Source organism: Apodemus sylvaticus, chromosome 2 (assembly GCF_947179515.1).
Source record: "Apodemus sylvaticus chromosome 2, mApoSyl1.1, whole genome shotgun sequence".
NCBI lineage: Eukaryota > Metazoa > Chordata > Mammalia > Rodentia > Muridae > Apodemus > Apodemus sylvaticus.
Genome location: NC_067473.1, coordinates 90,250,780 through 90,278,393, shown reverse-complemented (window position 1 = coordinate 90,278,393; position 27,614 = coordinate 90,250,780). Strand labels below are relative to the sequence as shown.

The following is a 27,614-nucleotide window of genomic DNA, read 5'->3' as shown; positions in this document are numbered from 1 at the left end:
AAGGAAATGCAAATCAAAAGGACCCTGAGATGCCACCTTACACTAATCAAAATGGCTAAGATAAAAAACTCAGGTGACTGCAGGTGTTAGCAAAGATGTGGAGAAAGAGGCACACTCCTCCATTGCTGGTGGGATTGCAAGCAGGTACAACTACTTTGGAAATTAATCTGGTGGGCCCTCAGAAAATTTGAAATAGTTCTACCTGAAGACACCTCTATACCACTCCTGCACATAAAACTTGTTCCACTATACCACAATGATACCTGCTCCACTAAGTTTATAGCAGCCTTATTCATGATAGCCAGAAGCTGGAAACAATCTAGAGATTCCTCAACGAAGAATAGATAAAGAAAATGTAGTTCATTTACACAATGTAATACTGTTCAGCTATTAAAACAAGGACATCATTTATTTTTGCAGACAAATGATGGAACCAGAAAATGTCATTCTAAGTGAGGTAACCCAGAGCCAAAAGGAAATGCATGGATATCCACCTATTAACCAAAAAGTAGTCTATGATACAACCCACAGACACTAAGAATAAGGAAGGGCAAAGTGGGCTTCGATCCCATTTATAAAGGGCAACAAAATATTCATGGGAGGCAGAAGGAGGAAAAGATTTGGGTGAAAGATGGGAGAGGAAGGGGAAAAAGGGTCAGGATCAGGTATGGGAGGAGAAACAATGGCCAATAAATGAATGGAAATATGCAGCTGTGAGGTTGGGGGATGGTGAGGGAACTTCTAGAAAGTCCCAGAGACCTTGGGTGTGAGAGGCTCCCAGGACTCAGTGGGGATGACATTAGGCAAAATGCCCAGCAGTGGAGAGATGGAACCTGAATATGCACCCTCCATAGATAATCAGGGGCCCCATTGGAGGGATGGGGTCACCAACCTACCTTTAAATTTTTGACTCAGAATTGGTCCTGTCTAAAAGAAATGCAGGAACAAAAATGGAGCAGAGACTGATTGAGATGATATCATGTGATTGGCCCAGCTTGGATTCCATCTCATTTCGGGGCACCAAACCCTGACACTACTACTGATCCCATGTTGTGCTTGCAGAGAGGATCCTGGCACGGCTGTCCTCTGAGTTGCACATACTTACAGCCACCTATTGGACTGAGGACAGGGACCTCTATGGAAGAATTAGGGGAAGAATTGAAGGAACTGTAAGTTATAGCAACTCCATAGGAAGGCCAACATCAACTCTCCCAGGCCCCCGAGAGCACCCACAGACTAAACCACCAATCGAAGAGCATGCATGGGTGGGTCCATGGCTCCAGGAATATAAGTAGCAGAGAGCTGCCTTGTCTGGTCTCAGCAGGAGAGGATGGACCTAATCCTGTAGAGACTTGAAGCTCAAAATTGATCTTTTGAGACTGGGTTACTTCACTTAGTATGATGTTTTCCAGCTCTATCCATTTGTCTAAGAATTTCATGAACTCACTGTTTCTAATGGCTGAATAGTACTCCATTGTGTATATATACCACATTTTTTGCATCCATTCTTCTGTTGAGGGATACCTGGGTTCTTTCCAGCTTCTGGCTAATATAAATAGGGCTGCTATGAACATAGTGGAGCATGTATCCTTATTACATGCTGGGGAATCCTGTGGGTATATGCTCAGGAGTAGTATAGCAGGATCCTCTGATGATGCCAAATACTTTGTGAAAATCTGATTCGGGAAAGAGATTTGGGCATAAGGGGTTGAAACGCAATTACTATAAACACCACTAAAATTAATTGTACAAAATTATTATTACAGAAATGTAATTTACAATGCTTAGTAAACATTTGTTACTTTATTAAACAGACCCCTTTTCAGCCCTTATACATCAAAGGATCTCCTTGGTAATTTGAATTTGCTTTGCTCATTTAGAAATCAAAGAACATATATTTTTTTGCAGCAGTAAATTAATCAATCCCCCTGGTGAGCTGTTACTACTTCCTGCTGTAAGCAGTGGGCCACTCTTCACTGCTCCTAGTGGTTCCCATTGTAAATTGTCACTGCCACGGAGCTGTAGAGACTTAACACCTCACCTAATTGAAGAATGTCTATACTTTTAACCATAAATAAGCGAAGTTTGAAATATCCATTAACATAAAGAAAAGAAATTTCTGCATTTTCCTTGTGGCTATTTTGTACAGCAGGTTCTATCAATCACCCCTAATTTACTTGCAACAAAATATCCCAAGGGCACAATTAATCTCTATCACTGAGATGGGTGTAAAATATCACTTAATAAAACATAGCTTTTTAATATCACCATAACCATCTTAAATATTAAACCCCTACTTTAATATGCTCCTTGCTTAGAATGAAACCTGAACTTGGTTATTATAGTTATTGTTGTACATTTATTTCTGATAAACTTGTATAGACTTAACTTATAGGATTGTTCCATAGTGTATATTAATCCTAAAACTCCCTTTTGTCCCTTTGATATTGTGTTATAATTCTAATGGGAAGGCTTTATGGTATTGATACTCAGTTTAAAAACTGCAAGCTAGAAGAGTGCAGAAATCTTCACAATAAGCAGATTACAGGCTCCTCGTGTATTATTTTCAAGTTTAAATGTATAGGTATGCAATATAGGGGGTTTTCAAGTAATAGATGTGGCATACTTTAACTCTGTCTAGATAATTCCACACATGCGATATATTCAGAAAACATTCAATACTTTTACAAATCTACCCACACACTATCATTTGAAATGTCACATGTAGGTTGGGTTGCTCAGCCTTCACACATATATCATAAAGATGATCATGTGGTTTTTTTGCACATTGAATTTGGTGTTATATTTGTTGGGGAATAAATGAAGTTACATTTTTTTTAAGGATGCTAGCTGTTCTGCAGCTTCCTAAATACAGAGCTTTCCTTTGTCAATATTAATTTTCATCTGCTAAGCTATAACTTGGCACAAGCCTTTAGAGATCTATAAATGTCTTGAAGAAAGTACCACCTCTCATTTTTTGACACAGTAATCTTAGTGTAACTTCTTACTTCCTGAAGTAGAACAGTAGGAATGGACGGGAAGAGAAGAGAGAGGAGAAGAAACACTGAATTAAACAATAAATCAAATAATATTATAACAGACTATTAAAATTGTCAGCTAATTTGTTTATGTGAAAATAAATTTTTCTCCCAAAGTATACCATGTTGTAGCAAACTTCAACTTACCATTTAAAGACTTGCTTTGGAGTAATTCATTCTATACAGTTAGTAATCTAAACTTACATGGAAAACAAGACAAGACTTCTTGCTGGAGCAGAGGGCCCCAGAATATTAAGGAACAAATCAATAAGTAATGGCTCCAGGACACAGGACAAAGGGAATCAGTAAGGCAGCTCAAAGGGCTGGCAGAGTCTGGAGTCCACTTACTCAGGGGCAGATAAACTGAATGAGGCTGAAACAAAGAATCCTAAATCAAAGATATGCTAATATAGGCAAATACTTGTGATAAGGACTCTACAAAGTACTTCAGGCAGTATTAAAATCTAGAAGGGCAGTTAGGGAGGGTGCCTGAAAGTCCTTGGAATCTGTCTTAGGGAATGATGGGTTAATGAGACAGCTTTCTTTCCAAGAGTTGATTTCTTGAGGCTGCACTATGACAAATGTAACTAGGAAAAAAGAATCCAGACCACAACGTGATAGGATACTTCTGCTCCAGTGGTAGGGACCTAAGAACATGGCTGGCCAGATTTTTTTCAAGGTAATTGCATTTTAAAGAAAAAAATTAATAACAATATTTAAGGTCATCTTGAATGTTTTGCCACTTTTATAAAATCAAAACATAAAGGTAGTATTTTAGAAACAGTCTTCATTTGAAAGGACTTTCTATGTGTAATTTGGTTCCTGATTTTGTGGTTTTATGGGATTTCTAATTGTTATTAATTCTAACTAGTTTGGCTTTTGTTTGATTACCTGGTTGTTTTCTAAAGAGAGAGAAAAGAGGCGCGGAGTTGGATGTTGTAGGAGAATATGGGAAGCAAAAAGAGAGGGGTATTTTAATCAGAGTATATTTTATAAAATAACTATTTTCAATAAAATATAGGAGCATCTATGCATAAATTTTCTAAAAGTATTTTTAATAAAAGAGGTAAGAGAAATAATGTACTCAAGTGTCAGAATAAACTTGCTTGTTTTCACTAACAATAAATAGAACCAACCTAATTAACATATCTGTCACACTATAATAAGGCCTGCAATCTTCATTTCCTTCTGTAAGGAAGCAAAGTTAGGCAGAATCCACTGGGATCATCCAGTGAAAAATGTAAAATTGGATTAAAAAAGCATACAAATGTAACATATAGACTCTACACAATGGCATTGTGTTACTCTTTAATAAAATTTGCTAATGAAGTATACTCAGTACATAAAATACAATTAATATTATAAAGCTAAATGATATTTTATTTAATGAGTATTTGCATCTAACCACTGCCCTAGTACAAGAGTAGAATGCTACTAAGTCCAATCACAAATATTGTGTTTCTTGTTATCCAGTTTCTTAATGAGGAAAAGCACACAAGGAGATTTAATTTTTGAACAAAATCGTAATTTGAGTCCTTCATTGTCAGTCTTCTTCATTTCATTATGTGACTCTGAAATTCCTCTTCATTGAAATTCAGGCAGCCATGATTCATTGTCACTGGCTTGTGATATTCTGTTGTACCAGGATTCTATAATTTGTATGTTTCATTTCAATTTAATGTAGTATTTAATAGTTATCTAGTTTCTTTACTCAGACAAAAAATTCCAGTAATTGTCATTTAATTTTATGTTAAAAGGATATTAAAAATTGAAAATTTAAATGGTCAATTACTACAAAACAATTTTGGCATTCCAAATAGAAAAAGGAAATTTTAAGTGGGTGAAAAATAACTAAAAATTGCTTATATTGTGCAAGCAAAAGCTTCATTCACTGTAAGTGTATAGAAATCATCTGAAGGACAGCTTAAAATATATACATAAAAGCTTGTTCTAAGAATTTATTCTAAAACAAGGTGTTTGTATGTACATGTTTTACCTGTTCAATACACTGCTGCTCACAGCTAATGAATTCATTCTTATATATTGGTAATAAATTACTAAGTATATTCCCTCACTAGTGGTTCAGATCAAATGAAAAAAGGCTGGTTACAATCTCTAGAAGCCTCAAAAATCACATTATATCCATATAGTAGGAAACTCTGGAGTCTATGCAGTATAGAATATGTTATTTGGGAAAAAGTTTAACAGCCCTACTTAGCTGTTCAACTTAACAGTCTCGAGCTGTAAAGTTCCTCATGCCATGGTGACACTCAACCATAAAAATTATTTTATTAATACTCTATACCTTTAATTTTGCTACTGTTATGAATTTTATTGTAAATATCTGATACACAGGATATCTGATATGCCACTCCTGTTGAGGTCACGACTCACAGGCTAAAAACTGCTCTCCTAGAGACATCTGAGAGGAAAGCCTCAATTTTAGGAGTTGCATGGAAGAGATGGCCTGTAGCCATATTTTTGAATAATTTTCTTTCAATTGGTAGAAGAGAACCTAACCTACTTTAGGCAGTACCATTCCTAGGTAGGCTGGTATGGGTGTATAAAAATCATAACTAATTATGTACCTGTTAGCTAGCTATACAGCAGCATTACTTTATAACCTTGCATTTGCTTAAGATTTTGCCTTGTCTTCCCTCAATGATGAACTATGTCCTGCACGAATAAGACAGGACCCTTTTGCTGCCCAAACTCATGATATTTGTTGCAGCAACAGAGTGAATCTAGAAAATTTCCTAAAACTTAAGTGCCTGTAATTAGGAAATGAGAAGGCATCTTTTTCTTCAAACTAAACTGTGACAAAATTTAATTGCATGCACAAAATTAAAGATGGGGCATTTGATATACTACTATGTTTAATTTGTAAATTTTTAAAAATATAGAAATCACAAAAGGATATTTATAAATTTTTGTTGTATGAAATGAAATATAGAAGTAATCACTACATATTTCATATTTTACCCAAAACACACATAACAAAAATTCCAACTTATAATTTATCCTAACTCGTGAGTATTTAGGGAAATATAGATGGAATATTGATTTTTTTATGTTTATATGTAGATGCATGTTCATGTGTGGATGCACAGGTGTGTGAGCAAGTACACTTTTGTGACATGTGCATGTAAGTGAGACTTCAAGTAAATTCACCCTCAGGGATGCTGTTAATGGGCCTGGAGCTTATATAATGGAGTAGTCACATAGGCCAGCAGGTCTTGTAGAACTTTCTTCCTCTGGCTTCCCAGTCCTGGGATTGCAAAGACCTACCACTGCTTCTGATTTTTATCTTAATTCTGTATATAGAGAACAGTATTTTATGCTTTGTAAGCAAGGGATTTGTTGGTGGAGTTATTTCAAAGCTCTATAATTGAATTTTAAGCATTAATAGCATATATTGATACATGGTAAAATAGGAGATAAATCCAAGGTGTCTTTGGATTCTAAAAGAAAGAATAAATATTTGAAAGGTAAATTTTCAAATATCCACTGTGTTCTTAGAAAAGTAATTTGATCCATCGTTATGACAGGAGCTTTTACATAATTCCAATCAACTTTTTTTTCCATTTCCTAAGCACTGTATAGACACAGCACATGGGCAACAGACTGAACTATTTCCAGGTGAAGCATACAAAAATGAGTACAATTCATATAAAAACATTAAGAAAGTCACTAGTTGTCATAGGAGAAACAAAAATGAGAAGCATGCTTAGTTCAATTTCTCCCCAATGACACTGGCTACCACAACACAAGACAGAAGTGACGAGCATTGATTAGAATATGGAGGAGGTATTACAAACTTATGAGTGAGTGCATACGATGTGTGTTCTTTGTGATTGGGTTACCTCACTGAGAATGATATTTTCTAGTTCCATCCAATTCATTGATTCATAAATTCATTGATTTTTTATAGTTGAGCAGTACTCCAATGTGTAAATGTTCCACATTTTCTGTATCCATTCATGTGTTGAAGGACATCTGGGTTTTATAAATAAGGCTGCTACGAACATAGTGGAGCATGTGTCCTTACTACATTTTAGAGCATCTACTGGGTATATGCCCAGGAGTGGAATAACTGGGTCCTGAGGTAGTACTATATCCAATTTTTTGAGGAACTACCAAACAGATTTTCAGAGTGGTTGTACCAGCTTGCAATCCCACCAGCAGTGGAGAAGTGTTCATCTTTCTCCACATCCTCCCCAGCACCTGCTCTCACCTGAGTTTTTGTTCTTAGCCATTCTGACTGGTGTGAGGTGGAATGTCAGTGTTGTTTTGATTTGTATTTTCTTGATGACTAAGAACATTGAACATTTATTTAGGTGCTTCTCAGCCATTAGGAATTCCTCAGTTGAGAACTCTTTGTTTAGCTCTGTACCCAATATGAACAGACCATATGAAGCTTAAGAAGATGGAAGACCAATGTATGAATACTTCAGTCCTTCTTAGAAGGGATATCAAAATACCCATGGTAGGATATACAGAGACAAAGTGTAGAGCAGAGACTGAAGAAAGGCCATCCAGAGACTACCCCACCTGGGAATCCACCCCATATACAGTTACCAAACCCAGATATTGTTGTAGATGTTCACAAGGGCTTGCTGACAGGAGCCAGATAAAGCTGTCTCCAGAGAGGCTCTGCCAGCGCCTGACTAATATGAAGTTAATGCTTACAGCCATCCATTGGACTGAGCACAGGGTCCCTAATGGAGGAGCTAGATAAAGAACCCAAAGAGCTGAAGGGGTTTGCATCCTTATAGGAGCAACAATATGAAACCACCAGTACCCCCAGAGCTTCCAGGGAATAAACCACCACCTAAAGAGTGCACATGGAAGTACCCATGACATCAGCTGCATATGCAGCAGAGGATGGCCTTGTTGGACATCAGTGAGAGGACAAGCCCTTGGTCCTGTGAAGGCTTGATGCCCCAGTGCAGGGGAATGCCAGGCCAAGGAAGTGGGAATGGGTAGGACAGTGAGCAGGGGGAGGGTGTTGGGGTAACAGGTTTTTAGAGGGGAAATGAGGAAAGGGAATAGCATTTGAAATGTAAATAAAGGAAAAAATATGTTGGAGGAAGATTATTTTCCTCTTGTTGATAGCAATGTAAATTAGTAAAGCCTTTTCAGAATCCATATAGAAGTTTCTCAATTATAAAAAACAAACAACTCTACCATCAACCCACCAATCATATTTCTGGATATATATTCAAAGAAAATAAAACAAGAAATCAGTATTTTCATGCAAAGGATAGAATTCTGTAATCTACAGATGCATGTATGATACTGGAAACCACTACCTTAACTGAAATAAAAGAAGAACAAGCACCACAGAACATGGCCTCATTCGCATAAATACTCTAAAAATGTTGAACACGGCACAGCCAAAATTCTCTGCTGAGAACGTGAACTGCAGGCCCCACAAATACTGAGAAGCTGTTGACAATGGATGGCTACTGAGGGAGGGAGAAAAACTCTCAGTAGGATTAGTTACACATAAGTTGACAATACCTCATTGCATTACTCCATACTCATGCACATATGAGCAACACTAATTTGAATTAGGGGGTTATCAAAAAAATGAAGAAAATAGAGGAAATTGGGTTTCAGGAGTGTTACAAAGGAACGGATAGAGTTGGAGGTGGGGGCTATAAGGAATGATGGTCAGATATGATGATATTTCATTGAATATGAGATTCTGGTTTGCTTTTATTTTGTCTGTAGATCCAATTCAGGATTAACTATATTTTGTTAGCTTCTTCCTCTTTTAATTTATTCTTATATGTTACATCCAAACACATTCTCCCTGGTTCCACTCCTCTAGTTCTCCACCTACCTCCTCTCTTCTCTAGATCCATTCCTGTTTCCCTAAAAAAGTAAGCAGCTCACTCCGCGCAACCCCCTCCAGGGATATCAACTAAACACAGCATAACAAATTACAATAAAACTGGAGAGAAAGCTTCCTATCAAGATTAGATGAGACAACCCTGAAACAGGAAAAGAGTTACCAAAACAGGCAAAAGAGTATGTTATATCCACCTTCCTGTTGTTAGGAGTCCCACAAGACTACACAAGCATAGCATATATGTGAAGCACCTAACACAATGGGATTCAAAACAATACAAAACTCTGTTAAGATAAACAGAACTCGAACTCAGATTGAGACTAAAATGTTAATTAATGAAGACTGGACAGCATTTGAGAAAGACTTAGGCCAGCAGTTTAATCAAAGGATAATAAAATAACAGAAGTGAGAATTCTTAATTAACTCATCTTTAATGAGTTGAATATAAACAGTGATTATATTTCTAAATAACAAAATGCTGAAAGAATTTGTTATTTTTCTATGGTGATTTATTTAAATAATTAATATGATTATACAATGTATACTTATATCCAAAACATATTTCAGTTAATACCTACTGTTTTTAGTTGATATCTATCTGTTTAAATTAGTGGAATTCAAAGCAGGTGAATCCTTATGTCATAGTTACTATGCATTCAAAAGTGAAATAAACTGAAGCCTACATGGACTATATTGGGTTAATAGTAATTATACCTATTATATTCAAAGTGAATTGCCAGTACCTCACATGACTTGTTAGTATGCAGTCTTCAACCTAATTCATGTCAGTCAAAGGAAAATTATGAGAAGACACATTTCTTTGTTGGTACTGGTACAAGTGTGCCACTTTTTATTTCCAATGTTGAATTATTTAAAAATACAGCAATATGTTAATGTAACACATTCAAACAGAACAACAGAATGTAATAGTATCAAACAGAACAACCATTGTGCAACTTTCCTGCTTACATAAAAACAGTTGTTTTGAACTCTAAACTTCCTGTATAAATTTGATCTGTTTGAAAGAGTTATATGTTTTATCATGTCAAGGTATTTATAGTATATAGTGCATTGTTATCCAATAAAACTATATATATATTTGTGAAATATTACACAAATTGTGAATTGTGAAATATTTGTGAATATTTGTGAATTAATTCATGATGACTTACTTACAAAAATAATCATCCATATTTTGTACTCTTTCAACATCTTGAGAGATGTCATCTTCTTCCAGAGATATAGTTCCAATTTCTAAATGCCTTTTAAATTTATCAGTACTAATGCTACAGAGAATGCAGTAATAATACTTTCATGAGTTATATGGTACATGACAAACTATCTCATTTTATTATAATTGGAAATCATATTACAATGACAATATTTGGAATATTAAACATATTTCAAATTATTGAACAACTGAAAAATATATAGTATATAAATAATTTCATTACTTACTTATTATAGTGATATTAAAATCAGTAACTGCACTACATTTGAGCTTTGTTACTGCGTTATAAGCAAATATGAAATAAATGATTAAATAAATATACACAAAACATATTCTAAGATGTGGGAGAGAAGACAAGATCAAACCATATTAAAGCATTCCTATTTATACTACCACTATTTCCTTTAATAAAATCTGAGTGTAGTCCTTATCTTTAGACTGATAGTCCCTTTCAAGAAAATTTTTGTTTACTATTTTGTTTACAAAAGCTTCCAGAATTAACATTTTTAAACTAAATTATATTATATAATGTTGATTGCCACTGTTGGTTTTTTTTTTTTTTGAGGGGGAGCTATAGTTCTGTGATTCTTCATCACTGCCTGATCCTAATCTTAAAATGAGTCTTAGAAATATGAGATTGAATGTTACAGGTACAACCTACAACCCTAATAGCTTCTCAGGAGTAGGGATACAGATGAAGAAAGAGTCCATACTCTAAATATTTACCTGTAAAATTTTGATGAAGTTTTGAATACCAATTCTTCTTCTGAAACCACAGGCCATAAAACAACTTTTATTTATTCTAGAGTGTCCATCAAATACATATGCTGGTTAGTTTTATGTCAACTTGACACAATCTAGAGTCATCTGAAAGGAGGGAAATTATTCCATAAGATCTAGTACCGAAGCATCTTCTTAGTGATTGATGGGAGGGATATCCCAAGGTGGGTGGTCTTATCCCTGAGCTGGGGAGTCTTCGACTGTATAATAAAACATGAGAGCAAAGCTATGAGAGACAATAAGCAGGTCCCCTCCAAGATTCCTGTACCAGTTCCTGCCTCCAGGATTCTGTCTCCTTTGAGTTCCTATCATGACTTCCTTCAATGATAAACAGTGCTGTGGAAGTATAAGCCAAATAAACCATAGCTTCTTTGGCTATTGTATTTCAGGACAGCAATAGCAATCTTAACTAAAACAATAATACTGAAAAAGGAAAATGAGAAACTCATATAATGCATTTTATTTTATAATAGCCTCAAATTTCTCATCATCCTTTTCACAATTACCATTCTAGAGTTCAGCTTTGCCCTTCATTCCCTCTCTCCCTCCTTCTTTCCTTCTTTCCTTCCTCCTTTTCTTCCTTTTTTTCTCTCTTCCTTCCTTCTTTCCTTCCTTCCTTCCTTCCTTCCTTTATTCTTCCTGACCTTAGTGCAAAGTCTAATTTTTCTTTGAAAGCCACATTTTCTTTTTAAAGGCTTTCTTAAATATTCATAGGAACAATTTCCCAAACACCCTGCTTTTAAAGTCTTTGATCTTCTATAAGAACCATACACCTACATATTTATTACTTTATTATATGCCAATCTCATTAAGGAAAAACATTTACTTGAGAACAGAGAGAGCTCTATTGTACTATTCAATGTAAAAAAAAGTTTATGCTTTTTATTTAGAATGTGAATATTAAGAGAGTAAAATAGTACGTTGTAGTAACCATATAACAGTTAATCTCTTAGCAAAGTAATTCTTCATAAGATGAGGAATCCCAAACAATGTGTGGTAGTGTGGAATAATTAATAATTAAAGTTCTAATAAAAGGATTTCTGTTATAGTGTAACATGAATATACATGCTGGGTCTGTCTTTTCTTCCATTGTTAAAATGTTTTCATATTTGAGGGGAGATACCTATAATGAAATACTAGAGTATAAAATAAAATATTGAAAATTTGATTTTTGCCCAAAAAATAAATTGAAGAGTTCAGTAAGGAACAGTGCGCATCTTTCAGTTGAAAACATTAAGATCAAATTAGATTTGTTCATGTATTTCTTTGAAAAAAAAAGGAAAACTATGGTTATAACCATGATGCTTTTTGGAGCTCTGGTAATTTAAAGTGAATTCAACTTATAAAATTTTGTCTGTATCTTTAAAGTGATCATTACTCAAATGAACAATCAAACAAGCATAAATGATTAGAATGGTAAGCTAATACAGTTCAATTGCCAAATAATATTTGGAAAAATTAAGAGATAGAAATTTTTAAAATAAATAATAATAGTAATAATCACTTTTTAATCAGTAATGATATATTAATGCTAGTAAAGAATTTGCTTTTGTTTATGCAAACCTCCCGTATATGGGCACCTGTGATAACCATGTTAATTATGTTTGCATACATTTGAAGATGCAGTGCTGTCAGGATCCATCTAAAAAAGGCTAAAGACATGCAAGTGAGTTTTCTGGAGATGGTCCGCAGTTTTGCATGATCTGTGATGGGTGAATTCTAAGAATGCAGAGTCCTCAGAGACTTCATCCCAGGATTGCTTCTTACTACTGATGTGACTTTCCTGTCACTATTGCATAGCCTGATGTTTCCTGGGTATCAGCCCACCCTATTGGCAAATTCACTGCAAATCAACATGAAGATGCATCTTCATGAATTACTGACTTTATACAATTCCTGATTTAGTTGAAATAATTTTAATAAAAAGTTTTAGGAGATGATTTTAATTATTCTTGCTTTTTTCTTTTTGTTTGTTTTTTCCAAAAAAATGTAATAAGGCTAGAGTCAAGAAGTATCATCCTAAGAGAGGTAACCCAATCACAAAAGAACACACATGATATGCACTCACTGATAAGTGATGTTAGCCCAAAAGCTCAAAATAAGCACGTTACTATTCACAGAGCACAGGAAGCTCAAGAAGGAGGACTTAAGTGAGGGTGCTTGGGTTCTTCTGAGAAAGGAAAAAAAAATACAGGAGAAATAAAGGAGAAAAGGTGTGGAGCAGAGAATGAAGTAAAGGCCACCTAGAGACTGCCCTACCTAGGGATTCATCCTATAAATAGTCACCAAACCCGAACACTATTATGGACAACAAGAAGTATATTCAAAAAGGAGCATGATATGGTTATCTCCGGAAGGGCCCTGCCAGAGCCTTACATATCCAGAGGCAGATGCTAGCAGCCTCTGTATGGGTCTGGGCATGGGGTCCCCAATGGAGAAGTTAGAGGATGGTCCGAGGAGGAGCTGAAGGGTTTTGCAGCCCCATGGGAAGAACAACAATGTAGGCCACTCAGAAGCCCCAGGACTCCCAGGGACTAAACCCTCAACCAAGGGGTATACATGGTTCCAGGCAAAAACGTGGCAGAGGAATGCCTTGTTGGGCATCAGTCAGAGGCGTGGTCCTTGGTCAGGTGAAGGCTCAATAGATGACCCAACAAAGGGAAATTGAAGCAGGGGGGAGGGGCGAGGAGATGGAAGTGGGTCAGGTGGAGGGGCATATACTTGGAGGCAGGGGGTAGGAACAGGGGTTAGGGGTTTTAGAGGAGGTAGGGAAAAGGAAAGGTTTTAGCATTTGAAATGTAAATGATTATATTCAATAAAAAGAAAGCAAAAGAAAAAAGTATAGAATATGCTCGCTTCTCATAGATTAGTAAGTAAAGGCTGCATAATAAGAAATAAAATGAGCTTTCAGTATTACACTATAAAAAGTAGTCTTGGAACAAATTTGTGATCAAGGAAGAACATTCATTCCAGGTCAAAATCAAGAATGAAGCCACAGGTATGCAATATGATAAAACTAGGCCACGTGAAACTCTTGCTTTGAATTTATAATGAGATTATAGAATGAAACACTGCTCTGATCTTAATATTGACATTCCTATGTAACTCCACTTTTGTGTTACATTTGATCTATGAGTTAATTTTCTAAAGGATTTTTGCCTAAGAAGATATAAGAAGGCCAGAGAGAAGCAACAGAGTATGGCTTGGCTGGGGGGAACCCATCTACCAAATGTGTATATGAATATGTCTTTATGCCTCTATGTATGTGCATATATATGCACATACATTCATTCATCATATACATACATACATGTCCATGGGTATATTGTACTATATAAGTATGCATGAACACCTGTGGAGATGATGAGACAGGTTGTCTCAGGACTGACCAGAATATGTGTGTATGCATGAATGTATCTACGTCTGTGTTCATTGTCTCTGTCAATGAATTTATTTCTTTCCTTTTCTTTTCTCTCTGTTTCACAAAGAGATAGTGAGTTCGTAGCCTGAATATAAAGAGTTATTTGAGTCCTAGAGAAAAGATCCCTAGTAATTGAGCCTTTTCCCCTCTTAATCCCAATAGGAATTAATTACCAAAAGCCAATGGCTTTTGTCCTTAAATAACAAATAGTTATAAACACAACTGCCAAAGACAAAAAGCTGTGGTCACAATCCATGACTCTACCCCTTCACTTCCTTTCCTTGGGATCCTTTCATACCAGGCTGGACTCTGGCAGAGGGCAGGCCATTTTCTGACAAAATGCAGATGTTTTGCCTATAACTACTGTTGGACTGAAAAGGAACAAGTGCTCCTTCGGAACCATAAATGTGTGACTTTAATCGCTTTTAGCAAAGATTTATTGTTACATTACTAATAGAAATTAGAAAATTTTTATGCAAAATATTTCACTGGTCTCTATAAATAAATAGTACCATTATACTGAGATACAAAATACTTATTTTAAAATGATCAATGTGTGTTTTCAACTATGCTAACTTTTAATTGCTCTCTCTAATTAATGGATTCATATTAAAATTCTACAAAATCTCTACATTGTTACAATGTCTCTGTACAAATAAAGAAAAAATGGCTTGCCAATTAAAAATTTAAAAATTAGCAGATAGCATGATATTTAACACAATGTGGATAGAGCAGGTGTTGGGAGTATCCGTAAATCAAGTAATTGTTAAATTAATTGATAACTATCTTTTCAATGCAATTACACCAAATATTTTGAATGTTAGGAGATTGTGCTGCTCTGTCATAAATTGCTGCTGTAAAGGAATTGAGAACAGAACATCAGGAGAGATTTCAGCTGACAATTTAGTTCTTCTATCACACTGTCATGGTTTGTACTCATGTACCTGGTGAACAACCAGCTGGTGGTTACCTGTTGAATGTCACAGCTCTGTACCCATCTAAAAGTCACCTGTGGTAGGAAATGACTTTCCTGGATTAATTCATATAAAAATAATGTAGATAATAACACCTAGTTACTGTTCTGTTCAATGAAGAAAACACCCTGGAGAAGACAAGTCAAGATAGAAAGAGATTATTTAGGTATATGGCTCTTGTCCATCCTGAAAGGTATGGTACTAGAGTTAGAAGGTCAAACTGGCCCTATTAAGTATGTGATTAGGAAGGTGAAAATGAATGAAATTGTTATTCAGCAACCATTCTCCACTTCTGTAATCAAGGATCCTATACATGGCATACGCTACTAAGACTGTGGGTCTCACTCTGACAATTATTACATTCAAGACTACTTTTCATAGGAATAGCCACACAAAATCTCCCAGATAATCTACTTTCTGATAAAATAACAATTAATCCCAACCATTATAGCAACCAAGTAATCAGCACCTAATTTTACCCAGACACCTGTTAACTACCAATGTATCTTAAAATTAAATGTATTCTTTGAAATTCCATATGTCCCAAATCTACATGCAAAATCCTAAGACTGTTTATGAGCTATATTAAAGCAATTAAGAGACAGTGAAATGAGTGGTCTTGTAAAGCCATTTGCTGCTAAGCTTGATAACCCAAATTTGGTCTCAGGAATTACATGATAGATACAGAGGACATACTTTGAAAGCTGTACCCTCACTTTTAGAAAGGTTTCATGATGTGTGAGAATGTTTGTGCGCACACAAACATATACACACATACATTCTCTCTCTCTCTCTCTCTCTCTCTCTCTCTCTCTCTCTCTCTCTCTCTCTCACTGCTTAGACTGATTTTTCAATAGCTGTCACAAAGAGAAAGGGCAGAACTGTTCCTCTCTCACTTCTTTTGCTCATCCTCCACTCAGCATTTTGTATATAGTGCTAAAAAATAACAACGAACAAAAATACATAACTGAACTATAAAAATGGTAAAGGAAATCATTTTCAGAAAAAAGCAAAGCTAGCATGTTTTTCAGAACTATCAATTAAGATTGCAATAAACATATTTGTGTCACGAAATGGACAACTTTCCACAGTAGCATTTTAAAAGCATCATTTAAGCTACATTATGAAATGGGTATCAAAGACTTATAAGTGAATGACAATAGTCAAGGAATGGGTGAGGAGATAGGTTAGTATTATTGATCCATATGGGAAGATCCTGCCTACTACAAAACAGTCCATGATAATGATCTATGGGTAACAACGCTTTTGGCCAATATTAGTGCAAAACACTTTTTTCTATTCCATCATTGATTCCAACATTGATTGAGAATAATTATCATCAAATAATAAAAAATTTGGATATAATAAACAATATCCAAAATATAATAAACAATTTGAAGACAAAGTTTTAAACAGTGAACTGCTAAGAACTGTTAAAATATATATTTCATAACATGAATGACTTCCACTTATGTTTTTGTCTTAGTTTGTTGACCAAATTAAGAAATTTGAAGATGTAGTGTCCAATATTCCTTTAGGTTTCCTGCTTTCTGATATATTCAAGAACACAATGGGTTTTTTGTTATTTTTTTTCATTTAAAATTAAATGCTTGCAGAAATAAATCATATGAAACAACAATAGCAAATAAGCACATAACTGGTTGATGTTTAAATAATGCCCATTATTCTGACAAACTCCCTGTGTAAACCTGTAGCAGAGAGGTAAGGAAAGAGGGCTGAGGCTGACAGACATTCTTGCTATTTCTCCGGTTTGTACTTAGATCAGACAGTAGGCAAAACAACACACTGATGATCCTAAGAACATATTTCATATCATTTTATATAGATTCCAGATAACAAAGGAAGGATGGTGTTGAGAACCATACTAATTCAGAGATCAAACACAGATCTTTAAACTTAAAAAAGAGAAGGGAGGAGGGAAGAAAAGAGACAAACAACATTTTGTGAAAAAATATTTTAAGCTTGAACAGGACATAAGCTCCCAAAGAGAGCATGATAAGATCAGACGTGCTGGTTTGTGGAAGACCATATTGCATCAAGACAGGGGAGGAGTACACTCAGCTGACTTTTTATAATTAAAACAGAAAAAGGTGAGATGGAAAAGCAGGGGACAGGTTGGTTACATGTTATGAAGTTGGCTCCATTAAAGAGATAATATCAATGTGGGTTCAATCAATAGAGAACTTGCCCACATTTCCCAACCAGGAGGGAACATGAGCAACTAGTGCTTCTTAAACTGTATGCCTGTGAAACACTTGAAAACAATTAGTCATCAGGGAAACGAAAATTAAAACAACCCTGAGATTTCACCTCACACCAGTCAGAATGGCTAAGATCAAAAACTCAGAAGACAGCAGGTGCTGGGGAGGGTGTGAAGAAAGAAAGAGGAACACTCCTCCACTGCTCATGGGATTGAAAGCTGGTACAACCACTCTGGAAATCAGTCTGGAGGTTTCTCAAAAAACTGGGCTATGATACTACCCGAGGACCAGTTATACCATTCCTAATCATTTACCCAGAGGATTCCCTAGTATAAAACAAGAACACATGCTCCACTACGTTTATAGCAGCCCTATTTATAATTGCCAGAAGCTGGAAAGAACCCAGATGTCCCTCAGCGGAGGAATGGATACAGAAAATGTGGTATATTTACACTATGAAGTACTATTCAGTTATTAAAAATAATGAATTCATAAAATTCTTAGGCAAATGGATGGAACTGGAAAATATCATCCTAAGTGAGGTAACCCAATCAAAAAGAACATACATGGTATGTACTCATTGATAAATGTATATTAGCCCAGAAGCTGGGAATACCCAAGATACAATGTACATATCAAATGATGCCCAAGAAGAAGGAAGGAGAGTCCCCTGGTCCTGGGAAGGCTCAATGCAGCATTGTAGGGATTACCAGGACAGGGAAGCAGGAGGGGGTTGATTTGGGGAACACAGAGAGGGGAGGGATGGTGATGCAGGAAAGGGGAAATTATTTGAAATGTAAATAAAGAATATATCTAATAAAAAATAAAAAGATAAAATAAAATAAAATAAAATAAAATAAAATAAAATAAAATAAAAAGAAAGAAAGAAAACAATTAGCTATCAGTTCCAACCAGATGAGAAAATCTGAGGCCAGATATTTTGTATTTTCAAAAAGCTCCAAGGTAAGACTCCACTTCAGGGAAAATGTTATCAGGAAAGCCACAAAGTTAAAAATAATATGAAGCATAAAGAAAGAAAGCAGATAGTGTGTTTTGTTGTGGGTGAAAAATTTACACCCTGAGAAGTAAATAGTATCAGATGGGGCTTCTAGTCAGTTATGAGCAGGGACAGTGTGCGGAGTAGATAGATGTTCCACCCAGTCAGCAAGTGTGAAAGGCATGGAAGGCTGCTCAAGAAAGGTAAGCTCAACCCAGCATCTCCCTTCCTCTGAGCTGAGGGCAAGATTTGGAATCAGACTGGGTGTGCTTGAGCACGCAAAGCCATGACCACAGGCATAAAGGATAACAAAGAGGCCAGTCAAGATGCTTTCAAGAATCCTGCCCAAAGTATGTCGCAAATTTGAATATTGCTCAAACCCTAAGAATAATCAACTTTATCACAAAACCTTCTGGATTTAGAATAAACACTATGCTTCTTTTTCTGTAAGTTTTTATTGATTCAAAATAGCAGCACTATAAATAAACTCCACATTTCCATTCACTCTGTATCTGTAGAATGAACTGATTTCGTGTCTCTGTCCTAAGACACAATCCACCTGGTTTTTGTTATCTCACTGGTATCTGGGTATTAACAATTAGGTAAATTCAGCTGGACAGTAAGCTCTGTGCATTTGTTCCAAACAAGTATATCCAGCAGGGAACTAACTGGTAACTCTGTCTTCCAGAAAAATGACAAGGAAGTACTTACTGTAAACCAAATCAACAGCTGATGTTTAAAAGCACCAAGGTTAGATTAACATCCCCAAAATTCATACTAAGGTCACAATGCTTTATCATCACTCCTAAATTTCCATATTTATGAGATGACACATTAGATCTTAATAACTTCAAACTGCCTTCCCTCTAACTCATGAGTATTTTCTTCTTTGTACTCAACCCAGAATCATTGCTTATTTCAGCTGATTCCATTTATAACTTGATTTTATTTTCATAATTTAATTTTTAAAGTTTGATTATCTGGAACTTTGCTGTAACTAATGTATATAAGCATTATTTTGATACCTGGCCTAATGATTTTCTCTGCATTGTATTCTCTTTGTCTTCATATTTTCATAACATATATTAGAATCTCCATAGCTGGAGTCACCCTGTGAACTTTATGCTTGGGTTGCAGAAAGAAAATGTACTCTTTGTAGTAATAAAAGTTATTGATATAATATCAAATCTCATAGCACACTAGTGAAAGCAAATGTTCCACATAAAGCTATTAAGCCAATAATAACTATAAGTACAGGGCAAATGTCAAGAATATATTTAATTTATAGTTAGTATCGATAAAAGGTATAAAATTATTTTTTATCCTTAGTTATATGTACATACAAAATAGGAGGTCATTCACAGAAACCTAAAATCCTAACAAAGAAATGTGTCTAAACAATGGATTGAGAAACAAAGTTCCATATTGATGAGATATTGAATTTGATTATAATTTCTTTTTTTGAGACAGGCTTTCCCTGTATAGCCCTGGCTCTCCTGGAATTCACTCTGTAGACCAGGCTGTCCTCGAACTCAGAAATCTGCCTGCTTCTGCCTCCCAAGTGCTGGGATTCAAGGTGTGAGCCACCACTGCCCAGCTTTGACTATATTTTTATTGCTCTGCAACAAATGTGTCTAGGGAAGGAACTAGTGTCAACTGCAGATGGAAGTGTGTGCATGATTCAAGAATTTGACATTCAGAGAAACAAAAGAAACTTACCTTGGTGCTTTACAATTTACTTCAGAGGCTAAGAGAGTAGAACACTATGAGTTCAAGGCCACCTTGAGTTATACACTGAATCTGGAACCAAACTGAACCAAGATAGCGCCTCCAATTCTAAAATCATTAAGGATGAGCAAAATTCTTTGAGGCAAATGATGGTTGTGATTAAACAGACATGATAGGGAATGATTTGTGTTATGTTGTCATGGAAACGAGATCATTCTCCATGGTACTTTTTCTGAGTGTGAATATATCTGCAATGTTGGATCTGTGCTCACTGAGTCAGGGGAGTTCAGGTATCATTGGGATATTATCTCAGATGTTAAAATTCCAGTGTTCCTAATGCAGTTGGCTATCCAGTTTACATTACCAAATTATTGCTCCAATCTATACCCCGTCCCTCATTCTGCTTACCCTTTTTTTTTTCTCCATCGGACTCATCATCTAACCAGATTCATGAACTTACTTAGTCATTAAATTTCTTATTGTTACCTTATCTTTTCCTCCAAACATTGGAAACTTTTATGCTTTATTCAATCATATATAAGAAAACATAACAAACACTATTTCTTCTTGGGTCAGAATTTCACATTTATTTCAATACCTTGTTTTTTCCTGTCTTTAACCCTCAGTTAAAGTGGTACTCAGTTCCACAGAATTCTCCTGGTAGAAAAAAATGTAAGAGTAAAGCAAAATAATCCTTTGAGAACTGTAAATATACCTTTCTAGAAGCTTACGAATCTCAGAGATGATTTAGGAGCTGAAACACCAGGTTTAGCTGAGTTGGCACGATGATGCTGGGTCAAGGTTTTTAGTTATCAGAAGGTCAACTTCCCGTGACATGTCTTAAAGAACTGGCCCAGAATTTCCCCAGCTGGAAACCTGGCCCATAGTAATGGCTTTCTGCGGTAACAAAACAAAGAATGAAAACAAAACCAAGCTAAGATGAACAAACTTAGAAGAGGAACATGCAAATAAAAAGAAAAAAGGGAAAAAGGAAGGATTCATAAACATATAATATGAATTTGAATAATTTGGTAATTGCAAAATTGTTTATAGATTATACACATACTTAGATAATTAATTACTATGCTTGACAATTTGAAAATAGAATTTATGACTTTATTCTCATCTTGTATTATTAAGCACAAATCCAGCTAGTCATCTTTTCCTCTGGCTTACTGTTAAATCTGATTATAAATTATTTGCAATTTGATAAAAAACTGTTAAATTTAATTCATCACACTTGTGATGAGATTTATTAAAAAAATATACAATTATTTCTAATCAAAAATTGCTATTTAATTTATAGAAATTATTGCTATTACATTTTTGGCAAATTCCTTACCCTGGGATTTTCTTTTTCGTATATCAGAGGTGAGACAGAGAAATGACTTTGGAACAGAAAAACTGCTTTATAGTTACCAAGCAAACTTTCTGATGGCACCTGTTAAGAATAACACACTAGAATAAAAGGATAGAATTTGGTCCATAATGTGCTCAAGATCTAATTTCCTGTACACTAAAAGCATTGCATTAGCAATAATACACAAAGCTGAATCTCACGGGGTTGGCAATTTGCTGAAGCATCCAGAATTTTTCCTCTCTAAACTACCCAAACTTTTAAAAGTGCTCTCCTGTTTTACATCCTCCTCTGCAATCTTCCAATTAAATAGAATTTGTTCTTCTTCTGCAAAGCAAGGGAATTTAACAGAGTTTTGTGCTACATTTAACAGCTCAGGGAGTTAAGCTAATAAAAAAGATTTTGAAGAGACTGGAATACACAGTACATGTTTGATGGTGATATGTGATATTTTCTATTATCATAGAGCAAAATTAAATTATATTTTATGGTTTTCTGCTTCTAGAATCATTGGGGAAAGTGTTAATTTCTGTCTCAGGTCTATCACACAGCTAGGTTCCACACATGGTTTAAGAAACTATTACAAGTACATTCTATTGTTTTTGTTGTTGTTATTGATGTTGTTTGGTAATCCAAATTTTTTGACTAGAAGTCTTAAGGCATAAGACAAAATTCCAGTTCATATTTCAGTTCTCATGGGAAAATGAAGGAAGGATGGGTTTGCAATATTATTTTCTGCAGGTCTGAAGTTTGACACCTGTTTTTTACATAGTCATGGTGAGGAAACACCTAGTATCTTTACAATAAATTTGATTAATAATTGGAATACATGAAGGAAGACACAGGTGTTGCTCAGGACTTGTCTCACATTTATATAAATAAACTAGATGTTTTATCTTTTTTAAATTTATAAGATTTTTAGATGAAGTATACATAAAATGGAAGAGGCATTCTGCTCATAGCTGCAGTTATAAGTCTCTCCTTAAGCTTACAGTACATTACTTTACATAAGCAACACAATGCATGGCTTTTCACAGCCTAAACCCTCATAGACTGTAGACTATGGTCATCATGCTCAGAATTATTATAATCCATCTTTATGTGATCATAAAAGAATTATCATTGTGTGTGTGTGTGTGTGTGTGTGTGTGTGTGTGTGTCCTTTCCCCCAGTTTTAAATGCTGCTATGTGTTTACAAAGACTGACAGAGCAACGGACTAAGAAGTCTTGATTTAATTTTTTTTTCATTTTATTCCAGTAATGGCACCCAGATTCTCAAAAGACAAAATATTTCTTACATAGGTATGCACATGTGTATTTGTTGCAAATTAGGGAAGAAATAATATCCTAGTTTGAGTATGGTTGACAGTAAAAGTTTATGAATATAATAATTATTCTAAAAATAAAAGAGTTTACCATGCCCTCATGTGTAATTCCCATGAAAAGGTTCTGAAGTAAAAATAAGATGAATTTTAAAGACAGATGGGTGTTGATCTTAAAATGGATTTATCTTTGTTTAAATTTCTTTATTTAGTAAACAAACATTAGAGAAATGCATTTACCAGAAAAATGAACACCTTCTATACTAATTCGAAGACTTATAATTGCATTACTGCTAAGGAGATCTATTGCACCTAATCAGTAGAAATATGTTCCCTGACTCCACACAATACCTAGAGGCAGTTATTACTGATCCCTAAATATGTTTTTCTTACATATACTAATCTATGCTCTAATGTCAAATTAGATTCAGCAGATAGTCACTATAACAACAACCATTAACCACACTGTGAGAAAGGCGGAGTGAGGTCTCTCTCTGTATAGCTTGTTTTACTGTACTAGCAAGAGCATCGTCACCCTCAGTGCACCGTACAGCTAATGCACTGCTATTTCCTTCCCTACTGACAATTTTGAAGTTTTGGTTTCTTTAAAAGCACATAAATATTATAAAAATATATTTTCACTTTAATCCAAACTGTGGGATATGGGGCTGTTTCAGATTGTCCACAGCAGGATTTGCCTTGTACAGGGGCATGATTTTGCCAGCAGCATGTGGTTACTGTGATTGTGTGATGCTTAGAATTCTGGGGGCTTTTCAGGGGCTACATATATGCTAGGGTCCAAGAGGTGGGTGGGTTAGTGGTTGGTGGTCGGTTGCTGTTAGGTACCACTTGTTCAGTAGTCATGTGCGAAGAAGAAAGAAAACTCAAACTAGCCCCATGGAACCTGACATCCTTAATCATCAGGAAGTAGTCTAATAACAACATCACGCTCTTTCCTTTCTATCTCATTTTCTTTACAATTTAGTGTTAGGTGGTTAAAAGGCTGTAAATGGCAGAGAAGGGTGGAAGAAAGAACACACAAGGTAGCAAAAGAAGAGCTATAACTTTCCTATAGTGATGTGAGCAGTTTCACAGCGATGAACTGACTGAGGGAATGGATGTGGGTCTTGGGCTCAAAAACTGCTGGCCTATATAACAGACCTTTGAACACAAATAGAGTACAACCTGTTCACTAAAGTGGCTTTTTCTTGAATTGTATGCAGAGTTGTCTCATCCAGAGAAAGGGCTGAATTCTGTCCTAAGTACTATAGAGCAGGGAGGCCAGAGATTTCCTTACTTTACTTGAGTGGTGTACAATTTCAAATTGTAAATTATTACTTTCTGTGAGTAAGTATATGTGGACTATGTATATACATTTGTAATTAGTGTGTGTACTTATGATCAAGCACATATACACTTGTGTGCAAGTGCATTTGGGAGTATGAACTGAGTCAACATCGTTTTCTATTTTTCACTATATATATAGTATAGACTATATAGACTAGACTAGCTAGGTAGCAATCCTCAAGGATTTCCTGTAATGGGAATGTAGACAAAAATCTGTGACAGAGGTTCTGGTATATAAACTTTGATCCTATTACTGGTACAAAAAGTAATTTGCCAAGGAAACCAGCTATCACCCAGGCTTAATTTGGAAATATTTATTTCTAGAATTATTTATTTATTGCTATGGATAACGGTTTCCATTTGTGACTGAAACTAGGGAAGGTGAAATATAAAATGAAACTATACTGTTGACCTGCACTAATTTTGAGATTATTTCACAGAGGTAGACACGAATAGAGAAGGTTTCTTGGGGAGGTGAATGTCTTATATGGAGAAAATTTCTCAGGAACAGAAAAACTGGAAGTTTAGTCATTTAGTCTCAGGAATAATATTTTGAAATGTATATTAGGATTCACATTTTCAGGTGAGAACAGAGACTGACTCCTTAGTGTTTTTGACCTCAAAATTCAGTTTGAAAGACCACAAAATGAAGGTGTTTTTAATTTTTTATAAAACGGTTTTGATTCCCAGAAATCGTGTAGTTTGATCATATAGTGGACTTATTCTTAGCTTTTGTCAGAATCACCATAGTGATTTGCATAGTGTGGCACTAATTTGAATTCCCATCAGCAATGTGTATGATTCCTTTCCCCCATATCCTCACCACCATCTTCTGTCATTTGTTTTCTTGACAATAGCCATTGTGACTGAAATGAAATGGAATCACTCAGGCCATCAGATACTTGCAGGGAAAAATAAAACAAACTTTTGGAATATCTTCTTTACTTTGAGATAAAGGCAAAGGCAGTCAGTTGATAATGCCATTAGCAGTGAAAATTCCTTTGTATGAATTTCATCACCTCTCCTTTACAGTGGTGAGTGTATCCTATGTCTATTATGTTCTTAGATCCCAAGTAGCTCATCTTGGCTTCTGTTCTTGAAGATCACTTGGCTCCTTAGCCTTTAAACGCGCACTGCCCAGGAGCTGTTTTTGGCCTTCTGAGAAACCAAAACACATATCTTACATTTTCATGATTGATTTTGTTTAGCATTTCATCTTAGTATTTACAGAATTTCATAAGCTGCAATGCCTAGTTATACGTGCATTGGCATGTCACCTTTTAATCAGCATAGAATATACATACTAAAGTGCCTTTAGCGTGTTTTTCAAAGTTCCATAAAACCTTATTGTATATAAATCAAAGCTAACACAATTTTGGACCACATTAGTTCATTTTTAAAATTGTAAATCATAGCTAAAATCCTGATGAAAGGAGGGATTATATAATTGCTTCAAATCCACCATCCCCAGACCCCATTAGAATATTAGTGGAAAGAGCACTCAGTGAGGCTCCTCAGGTACGATGTTTACCAAGCTATGTATTAAAATTTTTACATTAGTGGAATGATTTCACCTTATTTCTCCTCTATGTTTTCTTCAATCAGTAATAGCACAATCTTTCCAGGAAATGACCAGGGAAGAACTTGTTTATTGTCAGGACTTTAGCAAGAGCTAGTCACTCATTCGGCAGATACTAAATACTTCATAAACAGGGTTCTATATTAATTTATATCATTGCAAAAGTAAGTTTCTGTCCTTACTGGATAACTCAGTATCTGGATACTTGGGTGTTCTTTTGTTGTTCTCAACTTTGTCTATGGGAATCTTCAGTCCTTCTGAGCTAGAATACACTTTCTCCTTGTATTAAATAAGGAAGAGGCTGCAATATATAGAATGTTTGTTTTCATAAATGCTTCATAAGTCAAATAACCTACAGGTGTGTGTGTGTGTGTGTGTGTGTGTGTGTGTGTGTGTGTGTGTATGGTGGGTGTAAGGGAAAAATATGCATGCTTTTCTACATTATGTGCCTGGTTGATACTTTTATTTTTGGCCTGAACAAAATTCTATTTTTTAAGTTATCATCATTTATATACTCTATGCAGTAGCATAAGAATCCTAGGACTAGGTTTACAATGACCCACAGCTCTCAATTTTAATTCTTTAAAATCCATTTTTTAGACTTTAACAATATTTTTATTGTTCATTTAGCCCTTCAGAACTTACCCCACAGAGAGAAAACAGTTATTTGTAGGGGGTCACTCATTTTGTAGATTATGTGGGTATATGGTTCAAGCAGAACTCATGTTGGCTGCTGGTACTGCAGCGCAAAGGGGAATCTAGGCATACCCAGAAAGGTGACCACGCCCAGATGCATTGATTGACAGGCTGGAAGACAAAACTCCCAATGAAGGCACTTTGGCAGGAATGTAGCTCAGTGGAGAATGCTTGCTGAGTATGCACATGGCTAGGCTGTATTTCCTGTACCATAAGCACTTTCAGTGGGATCAGAGATTTGGCTGGAGTGTAGAAACAGGAAGAGGTATTGTTTTAGAGATAGGATCCCACTGTGTAACCCTGGCCTCAAACTCACAGAGATCCATCCGACTCTTAATCCTGAGTGCTTGGAGTAAAGGCATGCACCACCATCGCTTGACAGGGGAAAGTTTTTGATGGAGAAGATATTGACAGCTGGCAGAGACAGCTGAAAGATGATCGCGGGTCATCTGTGGGGTGAGAAGGGGGCCTCTGTATGTCTTTGCTGGTTTAGAGGGAAAGTGATGTTTGCATCATAGGCAAAGAGCAACGTAGCAAGTAAGCCCAGTATCCCAGCGGCAATTTGGAGCTGCCTCTTCCTTCTACAAGGACAGCAATGGAGATGATCAGGTTCAGGATGGCTAATATGAGGGATCTGAAGAAGTCAGTCCAAGGCCAGTTGATGAATGATATCTTAGAGTACAGATCACAATGCAGAAGACAAATTCGTCAGCAGCAAAGACCATCTCGGTCACCTACAGGGAGGAGTAGGCCGGTGTTGTAGATGCACTGAAGCAAATCAAAATCACCAGGCACAGTATAATCTCAGCAAACAGGAGAATTCCATTTTTGGTGCACGAGGAGCTAGTGCAGGCTAACCAGCAGCCAGGGCCAGAGAGATGCACAGAGTCCAAAATGGTGATGTGCTGGAGTCCTTGGGACACAGAAGCTCTGCTTTCTGGCTCATGGGTTCGAGGTCGCTGCATACCCAGCCATCTGTCCTGCTGTCTTTAATTATTTAAAATTCTAAAATCTTCAAATTTTGTTTCACCTTCTACCCATATAGACCTAATAAATTTATTCATG

General features: G+C 35.8%; 1 protein-coding gene and 1 pseudogene across 3 annotated transcripts in view; both read right to left on the bottom strand.

The window, feature by feature from the left end:
* Grid2 (glutamate ionotropic receptor delta type subunit 2) overlaps positions 1-27,614 on the bottom strand; it is a 1,574,882-nt gene that overhangs the window by 991,640 nt on the left and 555,628 nt on the right. The gene's annotated exons all lie outside the window — the stretch shown is intronic.
* LOC127677205 (proteolipid protein 2-like) lies at positions 26,995-27,514 on the bottom strand (annotated as a pseudogene).